At 38.0% G+C, this 24471-nt stretch overlaps 1 protein-coding gene and 1 non-coding gene across 2 annotated transcripts in view; both read right to left on the bottom strand.

The window, feature by feature from the left end:
- MARCHF4 (membrane associated ring-CH-type finger 4) overlaps positions 1-24471 on the bottom strand; it is a 117564-nt gene that overhangs the window by 82428 nt on the left and 10665 nt on the right. The window lies entirely within an intron of this gene.
- TRNAL-AAG (transfer RNA leucine (anticodon AAG)) lies at positions 18688-18769 on the bottom strand. Its single transcript has one exon. It is a non-coding gene; the product is annotated as a tRNA-Leu (tRNA).

The following is a 24471-nucleotide window of genomic DNA, read 5'->3' as shown; positions in this document are numbered from 1 at the left end:
ACAAATTATTACAAGCTTTCAGAAAACAGTTGATTTTGCTTTACTGAAATTGCTAGGAAGGCTATTAACAAATTGATCAACTACTTTGCTCAAAACAATTATTAGATGTTTGTTAGGAAATGTTAGATGAAGAACTACTGACCATACTTATTTAAAAATAATAATAATCCATTTGGAAATGTAAATAAATATTAAGATTACCAGTTGGCAAGAGAAGATTCAACAAAGAATTATACAGTGGAACCTCGAGTTACGAATTTAATCCGTTCTGTGACTCTGGTTGCAACTCAAATTGGTCGCAACACGAGGCAAATTTTCCCATAAGGTTCAATGTAATTACCATTAATCCGTTCCGGTGTCCGCGGACCACACATCAGGGGCGGAAAAACGGCCGCGGACCACACGGCAGGGCAGAAAAATGGCCGCGGACGTGTCAGGGGCAGAAAAATGGCCGCGGACCACGTGTTGGGGCGGAAAAATGGCTGCGGACCATGTGTCAGGGGCGGAAAATGGCTGCGGACCACGCGGCAGGGCAGAAAAACGGCCACGGACCACGTGGAACGGGCAGAAAAATGGCTGCGGACCACGAGGAACGGGCGGAAAATGGCCGCGGACCATGTGGAACGGGTGGAAAATGGCCGCGGACCACGTGGCATGGGCGGAAAATGGCCGCGGACCACGTGGAACGGGCGGAAAATGGCCGCAGATCCAGTTCATAAGTTGAGGCTAGTTTGCAAGTCGAGGTAAATTTTTGGGGCCGGAGCTGGTCGTATCTTGAAAAATTCATAAGGAGGGGCGTTCATAACTAGAGGTACCACTGTACAGTGCTTTAAAGACTAATAGTTTTGCTATAGCATAAGCTGTGGAAAAAAGCTCACTGACAGATACCTGAAGTTAGCAAGTACAGAAATATAGAGTGAAAATTAAAATAATTGGTCAAAGCAATCATAGAGTGCAAGAAATCTGTATACTTCCATTGATAGCTCTGTTTTGATGTGTTACACACTGGGAGTTGGGGATATTTCACATTATTTACATATATTTTACATTAGCAGAAATTCTTTTCAGGATTCCTGCGTAAAGGATAACTATCATAGGCTGCTACTGGTCAGGCTGAACTTCCTGACATACACTGTTTTGTGTAGCTGGGGAGCCCACCACCAAGGACTTCTTCCTTCAGACCAATTTTGGGAAAGCAGAAAGGAAAGGTCCTCTAGCAGTTCCTGATGAGAGTCTAGAACACATGGCTGATTATTTCTGTCTTCAAAAAATATACTAACAGAATTTTACCCTGAGCACCTCACTGCACACAAGCAGCACCAAACTAGAATTTTTCAGCTTAGTGCTGGCAAACCAGAAGAACAAAAAGCAGAGAAGAAATTAAGCAATTGGAAGTCACATTTATAAAGGGTTCAAATTTACAGTATGTTATGATCTTAAAAAGAATGTTTATAAAATGATGTATCGTTGGTACATGATGCTGGAGAAATTATCTAGAATGTATAAAGGTATTCCAAATGTATGTTGGAAATGTGAACAACATGAAGGGACATTCTAGCATGCTTGGTGGACATGTAAAAAAGCTAAAGAGTCCCCCATTGTGGGGAGATGGGCGGGGACAAATTAAATCAATAAATAAAATAAATAAACAAAAATTGGATTCAAATACATACATTGATAAGAGGATTTTAAAGATTAATATTCAATTGAAGCCAGAACTTTTCCTTTTAGGATTGATGGATATACAGTTGGAAAAGAATCATGGAAGATTATTTCAATATATGATCACTGCAGCAAGATTATTATATGCACAAAGATGGAAAGATTCAGCATTACCCACCATGGAGGAATAGTTGGTGAAATTGACAGAAGTTGCTGAGATGGTCAAACTGACTTCATTGATCAGAGAAAGGTCATTATTGACATTCATTAATGACTGGAAACCCCCTATAAACATTTTGTATAAAAAAGGAAATGATTTTGTGACTTACAGTTATGATAATTAGAAAAAATTGGTTATAGAAAGAAGGGAATTATGATATAATCATAGAGAGAGAGGTTTGATTAGAATTGTATGTATAAACTGCCTAGGGGAAGATTGGAAGCCACTTCTTTATATATATATTTTCATGTTTTCTGTTCTTTCATTTTCTTTTTCTTTTCTCTACCTCCTTTTTTCTTCGTCTCTTCCTTTCTTTTCTTTTTCACATTTACTATATTTTTTTTCTTTGAATGTATCTCTTATTATATATGTAAAAAAATATTAATAAATATTTTTAATAAAAATATTTTAAAAAATGAAGTAACCTGTATAAAGATTAATATATACAGCCCGCCTTCCCTTAAGCCCTAAGAGCAGAGAGATACAGATGTGAGTCTGTGAATTCAATGCTTGGCAAGCTTTGAACCCCATAGAATAACATATGGCTACCTGAGCCTGGTGAGTCCCATAGGATGCAATGAGTCATGTGGTGTATCCTGGTGGTCAACGTACTTATAAAGATTTTTAAAAATCAATCAGGCGTCTTATAAAGTTCCAGTGACTGACGGAGCTTTAAGGGAAAATAACACTCATATTTTGATACTGTTAGGGTTTCCCGATCAGTAAACTGCCTGTCACCTTTCTGGAGTGGGGAGAACTTTTCAGTTTTTACAGCTCCATTTGTGACAGAGGCTCTTTCTTCCTGCAATGGTTAGCATGAGAAGGAAGTGTTTCAGCTGGTCTGTGAATTCCTGTAGGGCCCAAGTGATGATAGGACTGTGCCTATGGTTACCCTAAAGGCCAAAGTTGTTAGTAATTACATGTGCATTTTATAAAAAGACTGACATAAGGCTCCCTCCCACCTTCATTGAGACTGTCACATGCCGGAAAATAAGACTTAATCCTCACTTCCCTCCTGCAATCCTGATTAAAATTGCCTTCTTCCCAAGCTATTTTGCTCCAGCTGTTTACCTTGAAAATGAAGGTGCAGCCTATTTTAAGCCACATCATTAGAAGCATCATTTCCAAATTATGCAAAGTTATACTTCTGCTCAATTCTACACTGGTCAAACTTCAGCTCAAGTAATGTGTTTTGTTCTCATCATTTAAAGAATGATTCAGGGGAACTGGAGCAGTATCAGAAAAACCCAATAAATACAGTTAAGACTCTGGAAATTAAGTGCTGCAAGGAGAGACTAGATATGTTTAGCCTTAGAAAAGAAGGAGACTTCAGCTGGACACTGGGAAAACTCCCCTAACAAAATGAGCTTTTCAACAATGGAACAGACTACCTCTGAAGCTGATGGATTCCCCTTTGCTCCTTCTGGATGGCCATCTGTCAAGGGTGCTGTAGCCACAACTTCCTGTGCTACCAGGGAGTTGGGTTAGATGATGTCCAAGGCCCTTTCTACCTTTACCTTCTATGATTTTATGTATGCAAGGTGAACAAATATTTTATTATAGTCCAAAACCAGATCAATAAAGTTAAAACAACCAAATACACTCTGAGAATACAGCAAAATCTCACAAATTAAGTCAATTACTTACTTGTGATCCTGGGTCTGAACATAACGAAGGCTTGGGCACAGGATTTAGCAATTGTATAAGTTATTTCAGGGCACTTCTCTTTTAGGAAAAAAAATTAAATTCCACTGGTCTGAACAACCAGGCAGTTGATCTATTAAAGGTTGGATTAGTTGGGAGCACAATTCCTTGTAAAATCTCCGCCTCAGAAAGATATGTTCTAAGGTTTCAATTTCATCAGAGGCAGAGGAGCATCATTGTGTGAAAGGGGTATGATTGCAAGGCAATGAATAATGGCTTTTAAATCACAGGAAGAAAGATCCCAGCTGAAAGCTAGGAGAAACTTCCTAACAGAGCATTTTGGCAATAGAAACAAGTACTGGTAGCGATGGTGTGTTCCCATCACTGAATGTGTTCAAGCAAAGGAAGGACAGTTCTGTCCAGTAATGGAGATCTTTCATCTGGATTCTTGCATGAAGCAAGACATTGGACTTCATAACCGGAATGTCCTCTTTCAACACTATGACCCTAAGATACATCAAGAAACTACATGACTGATGAAATTTCCAAAGATCACTCAACTGTACAGATTTCCTCTAGAAGCCTCTCATTTCCATGCCATAGTATGGAAGCCTGGCAGAGCACATGAACAAAACTCTTGAATTTAGACTACAGTAGAAGAAGCCACAGAGAATAGCAGTGGCACCCATACAGGTATGCAGGGAACTGCAATACTGTAGTGGCTTTAATTACTGTAATTCAAGGCTTCAGATTTAGAAGACACAGCAACAAAATTCCCTATGGCTAAGCTATAGCTGCCTCAGATGCTTTTCACCACAAAGAACTATTACTAAAAATATGTTTGCCTGGCCTTCAAATGGCTCTCATCTATACACCCTCCTTAATACATAGAAGTAAGGCTATACAGTATAACTCCATTCTCAATTATGTTGCTCTGAAGTGGGGATTAAAAGCACACCCAGAAGTCCTACTGAAGTCAAAAATGCTTAGAGTTCAGCTTAGTGAAATATACAACTGCATCTTTACTCAGTATCTGCTGAAATCCTGGGTTGTATTGTTTTCATTCCATGTAAGCACAACAATATGCAAGTCTGCAAAAATAACGATAACAACCCTTTTCATGCAGTCTCAAAGAGCTCCTCAAAGACCTATACGGATTGTTTCCCATATATGATTTCCACTCTCATTATCAGCCTGGTATGTATCAAGAACTGGAAGTGGATTTAAAAAGAGGGAGAACTTTCATTAACTGGTGTAGTTGTTACATATATTTTTAACCTTGTTTACAGAACAGGGTACAAAAGCTGCTCTGAGTCCAGAATGACTGGAGAAGCATACATGCTCAACAAAGAAATAAAATAAAAGACGATCATTGCTCTCCCAAAGTTCCACTGATTTGATGGTATTTGCTATCTGAATAATACCACTCAAAGGCGCCATATCCAAATGATATCACTATTTCATCTTCAGTTAACACAGCTGCAGTTTTTCTGTGCTTGAGGCCAACACTGTCAGAGTTGTGATCTGGGATCTGAAGCTGGTTGGTTATATGACCTTGAATTTAAAGTCACTGAGAAGGCATTCAGAAGCTGAATGAGAGACACAGAGAGCATCCACTGCTTTTAGTCCAACGTGACAGTCATATTATTCATTGTTATTCTAGGTTGACAGCCCCAGGACAGTTCAAAGCAAACAGCATTTTATATAGAATTTTCCTTCATATATTTTCTCCCTTCATTTACAAATCCAAGTGCCTGCAAGATTAAATATCCTCAGGAGGTGTTTTTTTTTTTTGTTCTTTCCAGTTTTATTCATGGTAAAGACCTAAGCTCTGGAATGCATCCAGTTTTGTTAAATAAATTAACTTTAGAACAAGATTTTATTTATTGACTAAGAAACACACTGGGTAAACAAAGTCTAATTCTTTGGGGGGTTCTTTGGGGAATCCTCAGAGAGAGGAGACAGCTTATTTGCTAGGCTCAAATTATCATTTTTGGACACATTATACAAAGACCCATCTACCTTGAAAAGTCCATAATGCTTGGAAAGGTGGAAGGAAAGAGAAGAGAATCACAAGCAGCAAGGTGGATGGCCTTGACTGCAACAATGATGGGTGTAGCACTAGAAGACCAGAAGGGCCAGGCTGGGGACAAATCTTCCTGGAAAAGGTCTATCTATGTGGTTGCTAAGAGTTAGTAACAATTTGATAGCACATAATCAATCAATCAATCAATCAATCAATCAATCAATCAATCAGACAGCGGAACTGCAAACCAGAAAAACAGAGCTGTTAGGAACAATCACAACCCTGCATTAAATTGGTTCTCTCTCCTTTAGATTATTTATTTATACTATATTTACAACATGCTCCAATCATAAGAGACTCTGAGTGAAGTACAACAAAATTTAAAAAACCAAAACCAAATCCAATAAAAATATAATGATCAGGGATTAAAAAAAAAGCAAAGGCATGACTCATTTATTTTCACTGGAAAGTGCTGCTTTGGCCTGTTTTTTAAAATACTTGTAGAGTAGGGGCATCTTCTGGGGGGAGAATATTCCATAAAATGGGGCCTAGATTATTTGTACACAGTGTAACAACAGGTATTTTTGCTCATAGACAAAGGCCTTCACAACCCAAAATTTAAATGAAACATTAAAAAAGATTAAAGTTACACATATATACAAATAAAGTCACAGAACAACACAATCAAATGTATGATCAAACAATCAACATCCGCTACATATTAGAAATAAAACCTGTATAGAAACTTTCCCTCTACCTCATGGGACATATTTGTCTTCTGGGTTCTATATTATTTAGCTGTAGAGAGAGAGATCAAGAAAGAGATGGGGGGGAAAAGTCCTCTCAGGATAAAATCATCTAGCTCCTGGAGTTCCAGCTGGGCTTGCTGCAAACACTTTCTTCCAACTGTTTCACAAAACAAAAATGAAAACCTGATGCTGGGGCATCTATTTGAATTTCTCAGAGTGCTGTAAGTGATGATGCATCCCGGGCATTTTGAGATCTTAAAACGACAATCCCCTGCTTTGTTGAACAGCTTCTGTCCATCACTACTGCCAAGTCAACATACCAAGGCCCATCAGAAAACATTTTACTGAGAGTCCCTTTGCACCTGACCCAGCCTGGGTATGTGAAGTCATCTAAGCCCTCCAGAACTCCACCAGGATTGCCCCTCCAAGAGACTATCAGGAAACAGGAAGTGCCTAGGTTTTTTTAACAGCAGCCATAGCTGCACCTGACCAACCTAACCTGAGCTTGGAAATTAAGCAAGGTTGGACCTGATTATTCTTGGATAGGAGACCAGCAGGGAATTCCAGAGCTGTAGGTTAGACCAGGAAGCTGAAAAAACACCCTGGAGGGAGTCAGTGACAATCCACTTCTGTACTGTGGTTTAGAATTTCATGGTTGTATCCATGTAGTCAGTAGGAGTTCACTATGTTTCACACTGACAATCTAGACTGCTCCCTTGATACACAAGAAGTTTAAATTTCTGCCCCTTCAGCTCTATTGATAGCTGTGGAATTGACCTGCTTTGTCACACTGAGTGACCCTTACTCTGTCTGGCAAGAACTGACTCATTAATTCTGCCCCTTTATCAAAATAAATTTCTCTGCCCCGAAGCATACCACAAAAGGATGCTTTAAACAGGTGTGGGCCTCTTTTAGGCAGGGATCTCTCCTATAAGAAGGGAGGATTTGAATCAGAGGAAAGAGATTTATAAAGCAGGATAGGCCTGGAAGGGGAAGCTCAAATGATTCTACCCTAGAAACTTACTATGAAGAAATCAACCAACATAATCTAACATGTTGTGAAAATCCAGTCTATGTTATAGTTTACTGGCCAGCATATTGTTCAAATCCAGAAAAGTGGATTGAGTAAACCATGGCAGCACAAATCAATCAATCAACATATAAGATGAAAATATCTGGTCATCAAGCCTATTACTGTTGTTGTTGTTGTTGTTGTTGTTATTATTATTATTATTATTATTATTATTTTGTCTGAGACTTCTGCATGCAAAGGATTGGATTTCCCATGGAAGAAAGAATATCAGGGAGTATCAGGGACAACTGTATGTGTCTGTGTGTCCAAAAAGTCAAGATGGTGGCAGTGACTGTACTGTGAAAGTCCTGACTGTTTTTTGCACATGCATTGCAAATGGAACACATGTAAAAAACCAACAGGGCTTTAGTTACAGCCACCATTTTGACTTTTTCGAGCCCCCCTTCTTGCAGATACCCCTGCTGAATAGCTTGGATCATTCATCTCCTTGTAAATAGTTGTAAAAATCATGACACTGGCAGGTATGACCTGATGTGTACAAATACCACATTTGTATTATGAAGAACACAGAAGGAAAAGTTCCTATGACGGGAAAGAGGTGGGTCGTCAAGAATGGGGAATCAATAGTTCATGAAAACCAAGGTATACCAAAGAACACATCAGTGGCTGAAAGTCTATGCAGTCCTAGCTTATTCCCACCTGAAGGCATTACAAGGCTGTTCCTCTTAAAGACTATTCCAAAGACTGACACAGTGAAAAGGCAAGATTTCATTATTTTCTTGCAATATTGCCAGCTGGATATCCAAATGTTCTGAAGTCACATTAAAGAATTACATTTCAGACTTTATTATAATCTTATACATATAACCCTGGGCTCTAGGTATCAAGATTTTAAATGGTTCTATTTCCCATGTGCTTAAAGCCAGTCCTAGCATTGCTAAAGGTAGCCCACAGAGTGGTTTAGACCTATTTGTCTCAATTATATGATCGAGACTATGAGATGCCTGTGCCAATTTGGCTCTAACTGCTTAGTCAAAATCAAGTTAAACTTTGTTAATATCTACATTCTTCCTTGGCAGCTAATAATGAAGAGGAAAGAGCTTTGGGTTAATTCAGAATGATATACTGTCAGTATAGTGAGAGTTGACTGAGAAGTACTTGTAGCTGGGGACCTCAATGCTCTAATGAGCTGAAATGACACTGGGCTGTGTGCATGGTTTAATAGCATACAATCAGATTATGACGGGGTAACTGTACTTCAGGTCAGAACTCTAGATGAATTTTGTAATATAGCTGGATTATGCCTTGCCCAAATGGCAAATAAACTGGATCTAATCATTCTAAACAGGCAATCAGAGGGTAACACAACCAGGAAGTGTACCTTCTGGTCTGGGCAAAGAGCCAGTGTCACTGATATGATAAGTCTCACAAAATTTGTCTAATCAACTAGTTCAGTTTAAAGTTGAATGCTATCCTGATAGTGATCACCAACTCCTAACCTTAAACCTTTAGCTGGTCAATTCTAATATACATTTATCTGTGTACAAGTGTATTATTAGCTCAGTGAAGATGAGATATATGAGGGTTAGGTGGTCTTCACTTATGCAGAAATCTACATTGCACAGATTACACCAACTTCAGTTAGCAACTAATATCACGATTCAGAAATGGCTTTTGAGCAATTGCAGATACTAATTCAAAACTTCTGCACTCGCCTGTTGAGAGAATATTCGGAGAGGCTACACATGCAAATGGATCTAATCATAAATGCTAGAAGGCAAAAAAGGCCCTAATAAGGCCAACTATAAGGAATTCCTCTGTAAGGAATACGGGGGGGGGGGGGGGGGAGCTGTCCCATTCTTCCAAAAATATTACACTTGCATAAAACGCTATATAAAGTTTTAATTAAAAGGAAAAGATGAACATCCCAAGAGAGGATTGGCAACAAATAGCCTCATCTGTTAAGTCGAAAAGTTCTGCAGTTTTCTGGCATCTGGTTAGAAGAGGTTCATTAGACAATGCACCCAGCATTCACTGTGGGATTTCAACAGATGCCTGGGAGAAATATTTTAGCTCCATTTTTACTGTAACTTCTGGAATAAGCCCCTAATTGAACCTAGGGTAAATCTATTACCAGATGGTCCTCTGATACATCTTCAGAGAGGTCTAGACTTATTCCACAACTGAAGCTGGAGAAAACTCCAGAAGGAGAGGAGACTATCTCCCAGAATCACTGAAATCTAATTGGAATGTTGTGTCCTGCAGTTACCCTTACAGACCAGAAATATATATAAAGTTCTATTTATTTACTTATTAGTTTCAGTATAAATCAAGATGTCATCCAAATACACCAGAACTCCTTTGTATAAAAATTCATGTAGCACCTCATTAATAAGCTGCAAAAACACTACCGGGGCCCCTGACAATCCGAACGGCATCACGCAGTATTGGAACCGCCCCCCAGGGGGCAGTGGAATGCGGTTTTCCATTCATCTCCCTCCTTAACAGAGGATGGCTCTGTTTTTGTGGAGCTGGCAGCCATGGCAGTTAAGACGAGCTGATGAAAGGTCTGGCTCTTCGGAACCGTCTCCTGATTAAGGGGATGTCTGAATTACCCGCAAGCGCTCCTTACAGAGACTCCCTGTGAAGAGATTGCAAATTTGTGATCCCTAGTGGGTTGAGCGCTCTGGGAGTCATGGGAAATACTGAGCCTTCAAAAGGACACTAGATTTGCTTTCACTTCCTCTTTTCATTACTGTCGGAAACTGCTTTATTTGGAAATTAAAAACCTTCTGAACGGCAAGTTGCTGCACACTGGGAGAATTTCCTTTTATCCTGGAAGAAAGAAGATTTAAGTAAGTCTTAAGATTAAAAAGAAAAAATTTAACGTTTAGAAAACAGAGAAAGTGAGCTAAGAATATTGACTATGGACAGTCTTGTCTCATCTCGTGTCAGAAATGCAGGACCTAGGAAAAGGAAAATTATTAATCTAAATTTAAAAATTTAAAAACTTTAATAAAAGTATAGATTTATATAATTCTTGCCCGATGCTGGGCCACAATGGCAAAAATATTTCTGGCCAGCAAATCATTCTGTGTGCACGTCAGTCCCAAGGGACACTGTAAAAGATGGATAGTTGTTTGAATAGCGCCACGTTCACAGTAAATATCCTTGTCCTCAGGGAGAAACCCCCATTTTTCCATATGGTCTTTAGTTCTAGCCAAACCAGTGCGCAGTCTGTTTAAACATCTAACTACGTTTCTATTCTATCTATCCTAACGACGGACAGTTAAGGGGCCAGATGGACCTGAAAGAATAGTTTTTATGGATTGTTTTGAATTTTATAAAAATATAGCTAATGATTTTGGAATTAACTGTAAGAAACTTTATGGTGGGAAAGTTTCCATTCTGAAAGTAAACAACAGATAAGACTGGGCTTTGAAGGTTAACTAGAGGGAACCAGAGGGCAATTAAAGGAAAAGACACTTGTTAACATAATGGAGGAATATTCTCTTACTATAGAAGAATATAAATTTGTTTGGGAGCAATGTGTTCAGGACCTACTCTTAAAACTGGATCTAACAGAGGTTATAGAAGAAGGGTTATAGAAGAAGAAAAGATTCCACTGGATAAAACAGAAGCTGGTGATATTTTGAATAGGGATTTTACAATGGATTTTTAAAAACTGCCATACTATAAAAGAGATATGGGAGATATAGGAAAAGACACTGTGGATGTGAAAATGGATTTAAAAATGCTTAACTACAAAGAGAAAGAAGTTGTAAAGGATATACAAACTTTCCTGGTGGATGTTTTAATAATTAAAGGGGATATCTAGATCATAAATCAGAAGAGCGACTTTGAGAGTTATCTTACTTTGGATCCACATAAGTGAAACACTAAATCTCTAAAGTTGTTTCTAAAAACAGACAGGGAGAAAATGATAAGAGATTATTATCTTGGACCTTATTTAAAGAAGCGACTGAAGATTGAGCCTCTTAAAAAGAAGAAAAAGGAATTCAAAGTGGACTTATCTGATCAGGGTTAAATTGTATAAGTTCTGAATTTGGGTTGTTATTATTGGAATCTTTTATTTTTTCTGATCAGGATTGTAAGATGATGAATTACAGATGTAAAAGGGATTTATTCGATTTAGTTTAAAATATACATGTTACTGTGATTGGTATTCCTTATGCCTATGGGGATAGATCTTTTATGTTTTACTTATTAGAAAAAGTTATGTTAAAATGTAAAATAGACTTATTTGTTTAAGCTTAAAATCTATAGTTTATTATTATTGGTAGTCTTTTTCTATAATATTAGAGATGTTAAGGTATTGCAAATGCTTATACCTGTTGAGAGGGAGGGTGAAGTCACCTTTTATATGTCTTTCTTTCCCTTTCCTCTTTTTTTGTCTCTCTCTCAATTTTCTTTTTTGTTTGTTCATTTTTTTAGTTTTGTATTAGCTTTTATATATGTTAAACTTCAAGAAAAATATTATAAAAAAAGAGAAAGAGTTTGGTAATGAGAAGAATAAATGTGGATGGGGGAGATAGTTGGATTGTGGAAGGACAAGGAGATAACAAAAGGTTATTTACAACACTTTTTGTTGGTCCTTGTGATTTCAAAACAAAAAGACAAAACATGCTATCATCTTTTCTTAAAGTGAAGCAAATCAAAACCAACTGATTTATCACTACAGAACAGAGTGCTGGTCCATTGATGGTGATGAATACAGAAGCCTCACTCACTACAAAAAGCAGCTCACCCAAAATTCCACTTTGTGGGTATCAAATCCAGCCACAATATTTCAAGAGAAAATATAAATGGTTAGTTGTTAAGAAGAAAAAATTGGGCTATAATGTACAGTATATTTAAGCATTCACAGTATGAGTCCACAAAAAGGCCAACATATCTACCTGTGCAGTGAATGGATAGACAATTTGGTGGGTGCAAACAGCAAAGCCCCAAAAAGTTTAAGGGGGAAAAAAAGGAAAAAATTAAAAACCCACATTTACTATTAAGTGAACATTTAACAATAATAAATATTTCAGAAGCACCAAAGTATACTTGCCTTCAATAACTGACAGTAATAGAAAAGACAAAGACATTACAATTCATATTTTAATCAAGCTGGCAAAACAAAAGAGATCTATATTTGATACTGATGCTGCCTTTGAACTGCAAAAGAAAAATAGGAATTGATATTGGCAACTGACTTCCTTCACGATCTTCAGCAACTCATATTGTTGAATGTATCTTTTCCCAAATAATAAAATTATTCAGAAAAGCAATAAACAAAAATGCAAAAGTGTTCATCATAATTGATGAAGCCTTAAAAAGTGTGTTTTTAGGGCATAAAGTTGATTCAGCAGCTGAATCAATAATGATCTGTATGGATCTAGTTGATTTTTCTTCTATAACAGCTGAGAATATTATCAGGCATTTAACTAAATGTTTAAAGCTGCACAGTTTTGATGAGCAATATTTATTTTAAAAAATCTCATATCACTTTGCTCTGATGATGCCAGTACAATGCTGGGCAGAAAATTGGGTGTTATTCAAAAGGCTTGTTGAACAATTTCCAAATGCTACCATAAGACCTTGCTTAAACCATCATTTGCAATTGGCTCTTGATGATGCCATCAACAATGTAAAAGAAGCAAATTACTCAAATATTTTTAGAGAAAATATACTCCATTGATCATCAATCTTATAAATACCAAGCAAAAGTCCAGGAAATTGCAGATTTAGTGGTCAAAATTAGTACATTAGTCAGCACTAAAGGATAAGACCAGAACTTGCTACAAGCAGTCCTCACTTACCAACTGACTCATTTAGCAACCATTTGATGTTATAACAGTGTAAAAAAAAATTTGTGACCAATCCTCACATTTATAACCATCACAGCATCCTGCGGTCACATGATTGCCATCCAGGCGCTTCACAACTGGCACACATTTATAACCATCACAGCATCTTACGGTCACGTGATCACCATTTGTGTGCTTCACAACTGGCTTGCAACAGTTAGAGTTAATAGGGAAGGTGGAAGTAAAATCATAAGTCGTGGTCATGTGAGGTTTTGCTTAACAACCACGCCGCTTCACTTAACAACTGAAGGGGAAGTGAGGTTGTAAGCCTGTTGCAGTCACGTGATGTTTTGCTTAGCAATCATGGCACTTAGCAACAAAGTTGCCAGTCCCAATTGTAGTCACTAACTTAGGGCTACCTGTACATTTAGTTCTATATGTGCACTGAGATAAGCAACAAAATTTCGGTAACATCTAAAATGATGGCAAAATTCCTATTTGATTTACTCTAATGACTAATAATTTGGAAATTTCTGTGTAATCAAATGCTTTGCAATCAATTCCTATGAGTTTTTAAAAGCTGACACATCTAAAAGATCTATAATTAGTGCAGCGCAGAGTTTTAAGGAAAGTTTTGGTAAACCCAAAGGACAATTTTTCCAGTTGGTCAAATTCAGCAGAGGGCCACTCAAAAATATCCATTCAAAGAAACCTCTGCCTCTTCTGAGGAAAAAAAACCAACAACCATATTCACTGTCCAATTGTCAATTTGACAGCCTAACTTTTGTCAAAAAATTATTTTACACTCGAAGTAAAAAACAATCAACATGGAAACAACTCTAGTAATTGATAATATCAAGAGCTTTCAGGCCTTTTTCATTTGTGGAGCCTAATACATGGAAACATGACAAAATACTTTCATCACAGCTTGAGGGTAAAAAGAAATCAGCTATTAAAATTTTGAAATTGACCTTAACGCCTTCAGGGATTTTAATGAATATAAATCTGGAATCAAAATTACATATTCCTGCTTTTAAAAAAAGTAAACACAATAAGAGTGCAGAAGCAGGATGAGGATGATGAATGATACTACTGCATGTGAAAGAAGTAAGTTAACAGTTGCCTATATATCCAATTTTATTGGATTAACTTCTCGGTGGCTTCCAGGTGAAACTTAAAAGTGCTAGTTTTGACCTACAAAGCCTTTTATCGCTTCGCAACTGGATACATTCAGGATTGCCTGGTCCAACCAGAATGAGCACAACCTATTTGGTCATTTTAGGAGAAACTACTCTTAGTCTCCCACTTTTGCAAAGTAAAGGCCAGAGCAGCACCACTCTGAAACAATCTCCCACTGGAGATCAGATTGGTCCCTCCCTAACACCATTCAGAAAGATGCTGAAGATGAGCTGTTCTGTTGTGCGTTCAAGTTACACCGGACCAAACATTTTATTTTTTATTGATTAATTGGATGGGAGAAGAGTTGATTTTGTCTGAACTGTGTTTAATTCTTATTCTAATTTCTACTGCAATTTTTAAAATTCTGTTTATATCATGTAAACCACTGAGAGTTGATTCTGATTGCAGCAAGATATAAATCTAATAAATGAACAAACTTAATGCCCATAAAAATAATAGGCAAGTTTTTGGCCAATTGTGATATAGAATGTTTGTCCAGACTTGGAACTGGAAACTTTGTTTAACAACTGACTCCACAGTTCACACCAGAACGTTTGAAGAATCATCAAAGAATCTGCTTGCTGTATGAAACCTTCTTGACCAAAACAATTATTTCAAAATGCTATTGTTACCTATTCTTTCATTTTGCAAGCAAGGGTACCTGGTTAATAAACTGGCAGCATACCCCTGGGTATAGCCAGTGGGGGCATTTGTCAGGGGTTGTCCCAACACAAAAACTTCTAAATTTTTATACTCTGTTCCTGAAAGGCCCAGATGCATTCCAAATCATTTAGAAGCAGGATTGGTTACAAGAGTGACATCAGTTATGAAATCTGTGTTTAATTCATGGTTAAAACTTATATATGTATCAGCTGGTCTTGACCTTTTAATTCTAACAGATAACTGGAAATCCACTTGAATAAGAACTTTAACAGTTTGGGTTTAATATTAGTCTTTTCCACCAGAATTCATAGATTTGTTGGGTGCTGAGAATGCCAACATTGTTATGAATCTGATATATGAGGTTCCCTTACAGCTCCCAAGTAGGAACCATAAAAAATAGTTTTAGGCCAGCAACTTATCTTGTTAAGATCACAAATTTCAAGCACAGGTGGGCCTTCCCGATGGCCAGATTTAATGTGCTGCCTTTAATGCTCCTGTCTGGGAAATTAAAAAAAGAAGAAGAAAATCCGCAGTCCCAAATAATTTGTTCTTTTGATCAAGGTGAAGTTGAATCTGACTGTCACATCCTTCTGTACCATCCGTTTTAGAGACTCTCATGCCTCAGTTATAATGCCTATTTTAAGGTATCTTCCAGACAGAGAGTAAATTTTATCTATACACTACTAAAACTCTCCTATTTGTCTGTTTGTAACCTTCAATTAGCCAAAATGGTGCATCATAGCGCAACAATTTTTGAATGAAGGTACCTGAAATTGGTATACAAAATCCAGGACCCATTACTCCTGTGTAACTGAAATTTCAAGGATCTTCACCCAGTTGTATTGGCAAAGTTGTGGCTGCTGTAGCGCCACCATGCTGTCGCGGTCAGCCATGATCATGTGATCATGACTTCCGACGCTCCCTGCCAGCTTCCCACAAGCAAAGTCAATGGGGAAGCCAGCAGGAAGTCAGAAATCACTCCCGCTCCCACTGGTTTGTTGCCCACCCATGGTCATTCTGTTGATCTCTTTAGGTAAGTAAATTTTGGCTTATTACTGAAGTTCGTTTGCCACTACAATTATTCTTCTATTTATGATCTATGACCCAATGGATCATAGATCATAAACAGAAGAATAATTGTACTTGTCTAGTACAAGTTGTACATACTTGTACTAGACAAGTATAATTGTACTTGTCTAGTACAAATTATCTCTTAGCAGATCAATACAAATGACAGTAATAATTTCACCTCTTTCCCTCCTGCCTTCTTCTCACATGTGTTTATTATTATCCCACTTTGTCAAATTTTCCGCAGATTTTTTTTTAAAGACATGACATTTGTACACAACTTTTACACTACTTGCTCTAATTATTATGTTCATTACTATCCTCCAAGATATACTTTTTTTTATCCAAATGCCTTTAATATATGCAATTTTCCATCAAATGTACCTTTTTGCACATACCTTTCTCAAATATCCCTAAATATTAAAAGATTGTTAAAACAGATGCATCAAATAATTCTGAAGGTGCCTCTGTTGTGGTTTCCATGCTCATTATGTGATGATTATACCTGAATCAAAAAAGAAAAAAGGTGAGACAAAAACACTATTGTCCTGTTTTGAGGACAGCAAGGTAGCTTGCTACAATGGAGGGTTTAATCCACAATAGGAGTCTAAAGCAGAGATGAGCAACCTTTTTGCAACAGTTGAGAGAGGAAACACTTTTTTAAAACCTACATTTTCAGCTTCTGGAGGCTGACTTCATGGGGATGACTTGACAAGGGGGAAGGGAACTGAAACGTTCAGCTTTTCCCTCCATCCCTTGGGTTTTTTGGAAATTGGATTTTTTTTTTTAAAGGAAAACCTACGCTGTAAGGTTTAGCAGAGGTTTAACACAGCTATTTTAATGCTTATTTACTTATTCATTCATTCATTTAAAAGATTTATATGGCTGCCCGTCTTGTAAGACACAATTCTGGGTGACTCACAGCAATAATAACAATACAAAGATTTGGGGTTCTTTTTCAGCAAAAAGAAAAAGAAAACTCAAAGCTGTTGGATGCACAAATGATAGCGAGATACAAACCATCACTCTACCCTAAATCCTAACACACCACATTGAATCTTAGTGTATGTGTCAACTCTAGCAATCTGTTGGCAAGGGTTTTTGTGTATATGGGTGTCCTCTATTAAACAAATAATAAGAGTAGAAGAACTACCCCTAAAGTGTAAGCATGTCGGGCTGGATGTTATTTGTCATTGTTTTACTATTGTAATCCTAAGTCTGCACTTGGTTTATTATAGGTTGCTCAGAATTTTCTGACTGCAGCAGCATATAAACTGGAGTAAACAAAAAAAAATGCAGACAAAAAATACAGATCTCAGTGTTATATAAATATCTGTATACTCTAAATGAATAGTATCAACCATTAATTTATAATAAAAAATTAATTTTTAAAAGAAAAAGGGAAAATGCCAGCTAAGAGTGCAGTAATTATACCTTCTAATATAAGGGGTTCTGCCAGAGAGTAACTTATTGCTACAAAGAACATCTATGACTTATGAACTTGGTTATACCTTTACCTGATGCACTGATCTTTGGTCACCTGGACTTGTTGTTTAGTCATTAAGTCGTGTCCGACTCTTCGTGACCCCATGAACCATATTGCGCCAGGCCTTCCTGTCCTTCACTGCCTCCCTGAGTTTGCTCAGTTTCATGCTCATTGCTTCAGTGATGCTATCTAACCATCTCATCCTCTGCCGTCCTCTTCTCCTTTTGCCTTCAATCTTTCCCAGCATCAGGGTCTTCTCCAAAGAGATCTCTCTTCGCATTAGGTGACCAAAATATCTGAGCTTGAGCTTCATTATCGATCCTTCCAATGAGCAATCAGGGTTGATTTCCTTTAAGATTGACTGGTTTGACCTCCTAGCAGTCCAGGGGACTCTCAAGAGTCTTCTCCAGCACCACAGTTCAAAGGCATCAATTCTTCGGCGCTCGGCCTTTTTTATGGTCCAGCTCTCACAGCCATACATTACTACTGGAAAAACCATAGCTTTGACTATGCGGATCTTTGTCGGCAAGGTGACGTCTCTGCTTTTTAATATGCTATCTAGGCTTGCCATAGCTTTCCTCCCAAGGAGCAAGCGTCTTTTAATTTCATGGCTGCAGTCTCCATCTGCGGTGATCTTGGAGCCCAAATAAATGAAGTCTGTTACTGCTTCCATTTCTACCCCTTCTATTTGCCAGGAATTGATGGGTCCAGATGCCATGATCTTAGTTTTTTTAATGTTGAGTTTCAAGCCAGCTTTTGCACTCTCCTCTTTCACCCTCATCAAGAGGCTCTTTAGTTCTTCTTCACTTTCTGCCATTAGGGTGGTATCGTCCGCATATCTGAGGTTGTTGATGATTCTCCCTGCAATCTTAATTCCGGCTTGTGATTCTTCCAGCCTGGCATTTCTCATGATGTACTCTGCATATAGGTTAAATAAGCAGGGTGACAGTATACAGCCTTGTCGTACACCTTTCCCTATTTTGAACCAATCGGTTGTTCCATGACCGGTTCTAACTGTTGCTTCTTGGCCCGCATACAGATTTCTCAGGAGACAGGTAAGGTGGTCTGGTATTCCCATCTCTTTAAGAATTTGCCACAGTTTGTTGTGATCCACACAATCAAAGGCTTAAGCATTTTAACGTTGTGGCAGCGGTGGGATTCGAACCCACGCCTCCGAAGAGACTGGAGCCTTAATCCAGCGCCTTAGACCGCTCGGCCACGCTACCACCACCTGGACTACAGGCCTTTTTTTGTCTTGATTTGCTGAAACCTTTAACTAAGACTTTAGTTTTTGACTAAAACTAGACACTTCTGAGTGTCTCGGGTCATGAGTAACCCTTTGGGGAATTTGATTTTCAACTGACTGAACAATGATGTTTTTGCTTTCTAGCCCTGACTCAAGATAGGAAAGGAAGAGAACCTGCTAAATAATATGGTCAAAATACATGGAGTTATTTTGCCTATAATAGAGATTTCCATCTCCCCCAATAACCCAAGTTAAAGGGGGAGGTCTTCTCCCTGTAATCTGATCATAGTTTCAAATATTGATCGTGAGATGGAATATTAAAATACTCTTCCAGATTTTAGGCAGTAGTTTGGAGAACAGAACATATCTGACCTTTCTTATTTAAAGCATGAGTTGTTCTCCAAGGGAATGAGCGTTCTTGAGCTCACAACTGTCATAATCAACTCTACAAATTTGGAGAATTGTACTTTCAGACTGGCAAGATTGATGTCGGCCTTACTAGGTAGACCAGACAGGAAACATGATCAGATGAGCTAATTCTACTTCATTGTAAAGCTACGTTAACAGAGTCTAGCAAGTCTGAAAGTACAATTCTCCCACCATCTCCTTTACAGCCCAAGAAACTAGGGAGAGTCTCTTCTGAGCCTCTGGCCCTGCCTACTATCCAGCTGTGGGCTATGCTGTTTCTTACCTGATTGTTCCCTAGGCAGCGTTTCTTAGCCCATTCTCCCAAGGTCTTTCCCACATACTATTACAACGTGTCAGCTGCCTTGTGCTGCAAACTACGGTGTTGTAATTTATCTTGCTTCAGCCCTTTTCTGTATCAAATTAAGACTAAAGACTCCAGCACTCACCTTGTCAGAAAGGTCTAATCCTTTTACATTGGCGGCTGCACACAGATGGGTGGTGGTGATAGTGGTATTATTATTATTTATTTATTAATTTAGCATATTTTGTATATCTCAAAACATTCCAAATATATATTTTGTCTGAAGCCATCTGCCAAATTTATAGCTAAGTATACACAATAATACTTTTTTTAGAAATAAAGTTGCTTCAGAATATGGAATTTGGGGACAAAAGGAGAACAACAACATTGGATTGTTTTCCCTACCAGGCTAGATAATCTATTCAAGTGATTTTTTTCTCCTGTAGAGTACAATATGTTGCATCCTCTGCCTTCATTCTCACTGTTGCCATGTCCTTATCTGTGACTTACAATGCCCTCATAGCATCACCAACCACTGCTGTGCCAATCTGTCTGGATGGCTTCAGACAACACTAAAAGTTGCTAGTGGAAAAATGACCTAAATTCATACATTGCCCTAAGATGTAACATGGATTATTTGGGTTTGGCATGTTGTGTGAACCCGAACCATTGTAGCTTACACATAATAATTTAACATGATGTGTTAACCCAGGCAATTATAATTAAACCATGTAACCAGTAAACTTTGCTTAACAAACCATGCTTCAGCATGATAAATTCTAATTTGGGGTGGGGGGTGTTAGGGCTAATAAGTTCTTATGAGAAGAGATATATTTCCTGTTGTAAGATAAACATTATTTACCATAGTAAAAAAAGTTGTTCTGTCTCCCGTCTACCTCTTTCAAGAAAGGCACAATATCATTTTAGTTTGCATTGTAGTTTTAACGTTTTTGCTTAACCTTTTGTAGTTTTTTAACCTATACATATTTTCTTGGATTTTGTAGTTTTTTTTAATTTGTAACGCCACCTAGAGTCACTTGTCCAGTGAGATGGGCGACATATATAAATTTGAAAAATAAATAAATAAATAAATAAATAAATAAATAAATAAATAAAATAGGCTAGAGAGTCACAGATACCATGTCTATCCTACAAGCATATGTGTAGATAGTTAACTTGATAGCTAACTGCATCTAACATCAAGTTTGCTCCTAGCAGAAATCAAGTAGGTTTGCATGTACAGTGTCTGAAATCAACGCAATGTTCAAGTCCAGGGCGATAAAAGCAGCTGCATCTTCAAAATAGATAACGATTTTGCATCTCTGAGTACAAATTTCAGCACAACTTTCATCTCTTGAGTCAATCAGCACTTTGTACAGCACAACAGCCTCCTTCAGGCAAGCTTCTTACATAAGCTCTGCTTCCTCCCCTCCCTCTTATGCTGATGGGGCTCTGAGGGGGGTATGGCTTACACCACCAATGATCTCTTGCCAGCACTATGCCAGGGTTACGCCTTTTCCTCTCAGCCCGGGGCACTCTGCCAGCATAAGAACACTGATGAGCAAGGCAATCTTGCCAAGAAGACATCATTGAATAGACAGTTGCTCTGCTATCCCACAGTATCAGAATAGCTACATGAGAGATTATTCTTCAACTATTCTGTAAAACATGGCATTTGAATTGGGTACAGAATTTTAAAAATGGGAAGCTGGCATTGATAAACTACTGTATGCAGGCGCGTAGGAGCCTAATGAGATGGTTAATATGTAACGAGTAAGACTAGGGACTACTGTGGTTTATGCAACAAACCATGCTTAACAATATTGCCTTAGGAAGTATAATACCAGCCATTGGTCTCATTCACACATCATGCTGTTTTTAATATGTCTTATTTGCTTTTGGCTTCATTGCAAGTCCATCCCGTCCCTGCCCCCCAGCAAGTGGTTTGTAAACTATGGTTTATATCAGAGGTGGATCATTTTTCAGCCTCAGGGCTATATTATTAGCCTCTCTGTGTGTGTCCTGCACAGGGGCTGCAGAAGATATGGCTGGTGTTGTCATGATGTCACTGGAGTGAGACTATTTAGACTTTTTCTTGCTTTTTTTTGCCAGTTTGGAGCATCCACTTTGCTCTTTAAAAAACCCTCAAAATGGTCCACTTTTTTGTTTAAATCCTCACTTTCATGATTGTGTGTGTGTGTGTGTGTGTGTGTGTTTAAAAAGGACAAAAGTTTTAGGACTGTGGCTTTTAAAGGGGGGGGGGGTCAAAGGGGGGTCTGGGCTATCACAAATGACTGCCCTGTAGTCAGAGGGCTGTCCACCTATGTTCTAGAGCTCTGCATTTGATGGGAATCCAACCACTGTAACTTGTAAATTATAGCTAATGGTTCATCATTAGTGTAAGACTAGCAAACTGTGCCTTATTTGACAAGCTAGAATTAAATTGTGGCATGGTATGATATGGGAATCTAGACTCAAGACCTGACCTAGCATGTTGCTGTTAGAGTGGAAGCAGTTTGAGGGTCTATACCTGGAGAGGTAACCAAGGCATAGTGAAACTGTCTTTTGTTACCCTAATACAGTAGAAAGGTTTATTCACAGGAAAGACATGAGATAGGCAGGAAAGCCTAGCATTTAGAAAGCTACATCCTGCCAGGAGGATGGTCAAGTGGAGAATGTTGCTCTAACTGTATGCTCAGGGAACAAAGCCAAGAAGGAAGAGTCTCTGAGATTAATGATCTCATAAACAAAGAGCATAATGATGATGTGGATAACAATAGTAATAATAATAATACTATCATGATCATGATGACAGGTAAAGCAACCAGTCTTAGAATTTACAATGAAGACATTGAACTGATAGATAGCTTCTGCCTTTTACGATCAACCAGCAACAGTAAAGAAATCAGCAGTCAAGAAGCAGGCCACAGATTAGCACTTGGTAGAGTAGCCATGAAGGCCTTGGAAAAGATAGTCTAATGCCAGGATGTCTCTATACCTACAAAGATCAGAATCATGCACCTATCTATGTGGCCATTAAGAATCAACACTTGATGGCATATAATCAATCAATCAATGCAAAGAGCAGCCAGAATAAGAAATAAAGGAAGACAGACCAAATCCCTAACTCTCCATCTGTACCCCACTGCCCCTTGGGGTCATAGGTTGTGAGGAAGTGATAGACCTCTGCATGTCAGACTTGATATGGTCAACTGATTAATCAATAAAGTATACTCTGTACTCTGACTTGAGTCCCTCAAAGGACTCTCTTGAATCTCCACAGAAGCTTGCAGCTTTTGCCTTTCCTCTCTCTTTTACCCAGCCTGAGTATTAGCAAAAGCCAATGGGGTAATTTCCATAAGTACCAAGCAAGCCTCTGGATGAAATTTGCATAAATGGGCTTCTTTTGCAGAGTTATCACTTATGCCACCCACGTGGACTCCAAAGAATATCAATGTCCCAGGATTAAGCCTGTTACTATTTTGAGTCAAGAGCAAGCAGTCTAAAGTGAGAGCTTGGGGAAATGTGCAAACGAGCATTGCCTTGGAAGCCCTAGGAATGGTAAAAAAAAAAAAAAAGAATATTAGACAAAAAGGGAAAGAAGAGATATGCCACAACCACCCACACAAAGCACCATAATTTCCACTTCTTTCTTCTATGCCTTGTTTAAAAATTGTGCTGAGTGATTTTTTTTTAAATGCAACATAATGTGGTTTTTTTTAATTGTTTTCTTTTCTGCTTGCTTTCCTGTTTTTTGGTTCTTTTTTAGTCTACTTTGTAGATTACAGGAAACCTCATTGTCAATCACAAGATTTAATAATAATACTTTACACTTCCAGCCTAAATTTTAACTTCTGAACCCTAAGCTATTAGGGATATTATTAGTGTGATGAAGTTGATGTTGTTGTTGATGATGATGAAGATAACGATAGCACTGAACTTGGTTATCAGTCAACATCAATTTCAGCATATGCCAAAAAGGACAAGAGAAGGGGAACATCTCAGTGATAGAAAAGTTGCTCTCTTCCTTTATATCAGAATCTGACCTTTTCTATTCTACTGTATATGAGCCAAAATAGATAATAATAATAATAATAATAATAATAATAATAAGAAGAAGAAGAAGAAGAAGAAGAAGAAGAAGAAGAAGAAGAAGAAGAAGAAGAAGAAGAAGAAGAAGAAGTGATTACTCAAATCTTCCCATAACTTCTGTTGCCAAAATGCAGAAGCTCCAGAATGTCTGAATTGGAAAAAGTGAGAAAACATCCATACAATAACCATAAACAGTTTGAAATAGACCTGTGATGGTGTCAACGTTTGCCAACTTTGATATGCTCAGAAAACTACAGGTGCTGAATCTCTATAGGGAGAGGGAGAGAGAAAAAATGTGGGATGAGGCCAAAGTTCTTGCCAGTGGGAGAACAGACTACTCCTAAGTTTTGCAAAGCTGTAATGCTTCAAGTGGAAGGACCAGCTTTGTTGCAATTCCAAACATACTGCTACTGACTCAGCAATAAATTGACTCAGCTCCTGGACATAACCATTGTCATACAACTGGACTAATCCAGCACTGATTCTGAACTGGTGCAAAGATCCCATGTGAATGTCCTGAATCTTTAATATTTCTATCTCACAGGACAAAATGTCACTGCAAGTCATTTCTTTGAGAAATCCAGGTAACAGATTCTGTGTGACTATCAAAATCAGTGACAGTTCTATATATGTGGCCTGATCTTACAGATGTTTCCTCCAAGAGAAGACTACCACTTTAGACTTTCCATTTAGGATTGCTTCATGGAAACCAATTTCGGACAAATATATCTATCACTTTTTTAGAAGAAAAACTACTTTTATATTTCCAGAGAGGTAGCCATGTTAGCTGATTATAGCAGAAACATGACATCTTAAAGGCTAGCAATATTATCCCACATAAGGTGGTGTGAACTACAGTCATGTGAATGACAAACATATCT

This window comes from Python bivittatus, unplaced genomic scaffold (genome assembly GCF_059951505.1).
Source record: "Python bivittatus isolate LINGU-HERP-01145 unplaced genomic scaffold, Pbiv_v1 ctg000480_np1212, whole genome shotgun sequence".
In the NCBI taxonomy this organism is placed as follows: Eukaryota; Metazoa; Chordata; class Lepidosauria; order Squamata; family Pythonidae; genus Python; species Python bivittatus.
Note: the sequence above shows the minus strand (reverse complement) of the source record. Positions and strands in the feature narration are given on the sequence as shown.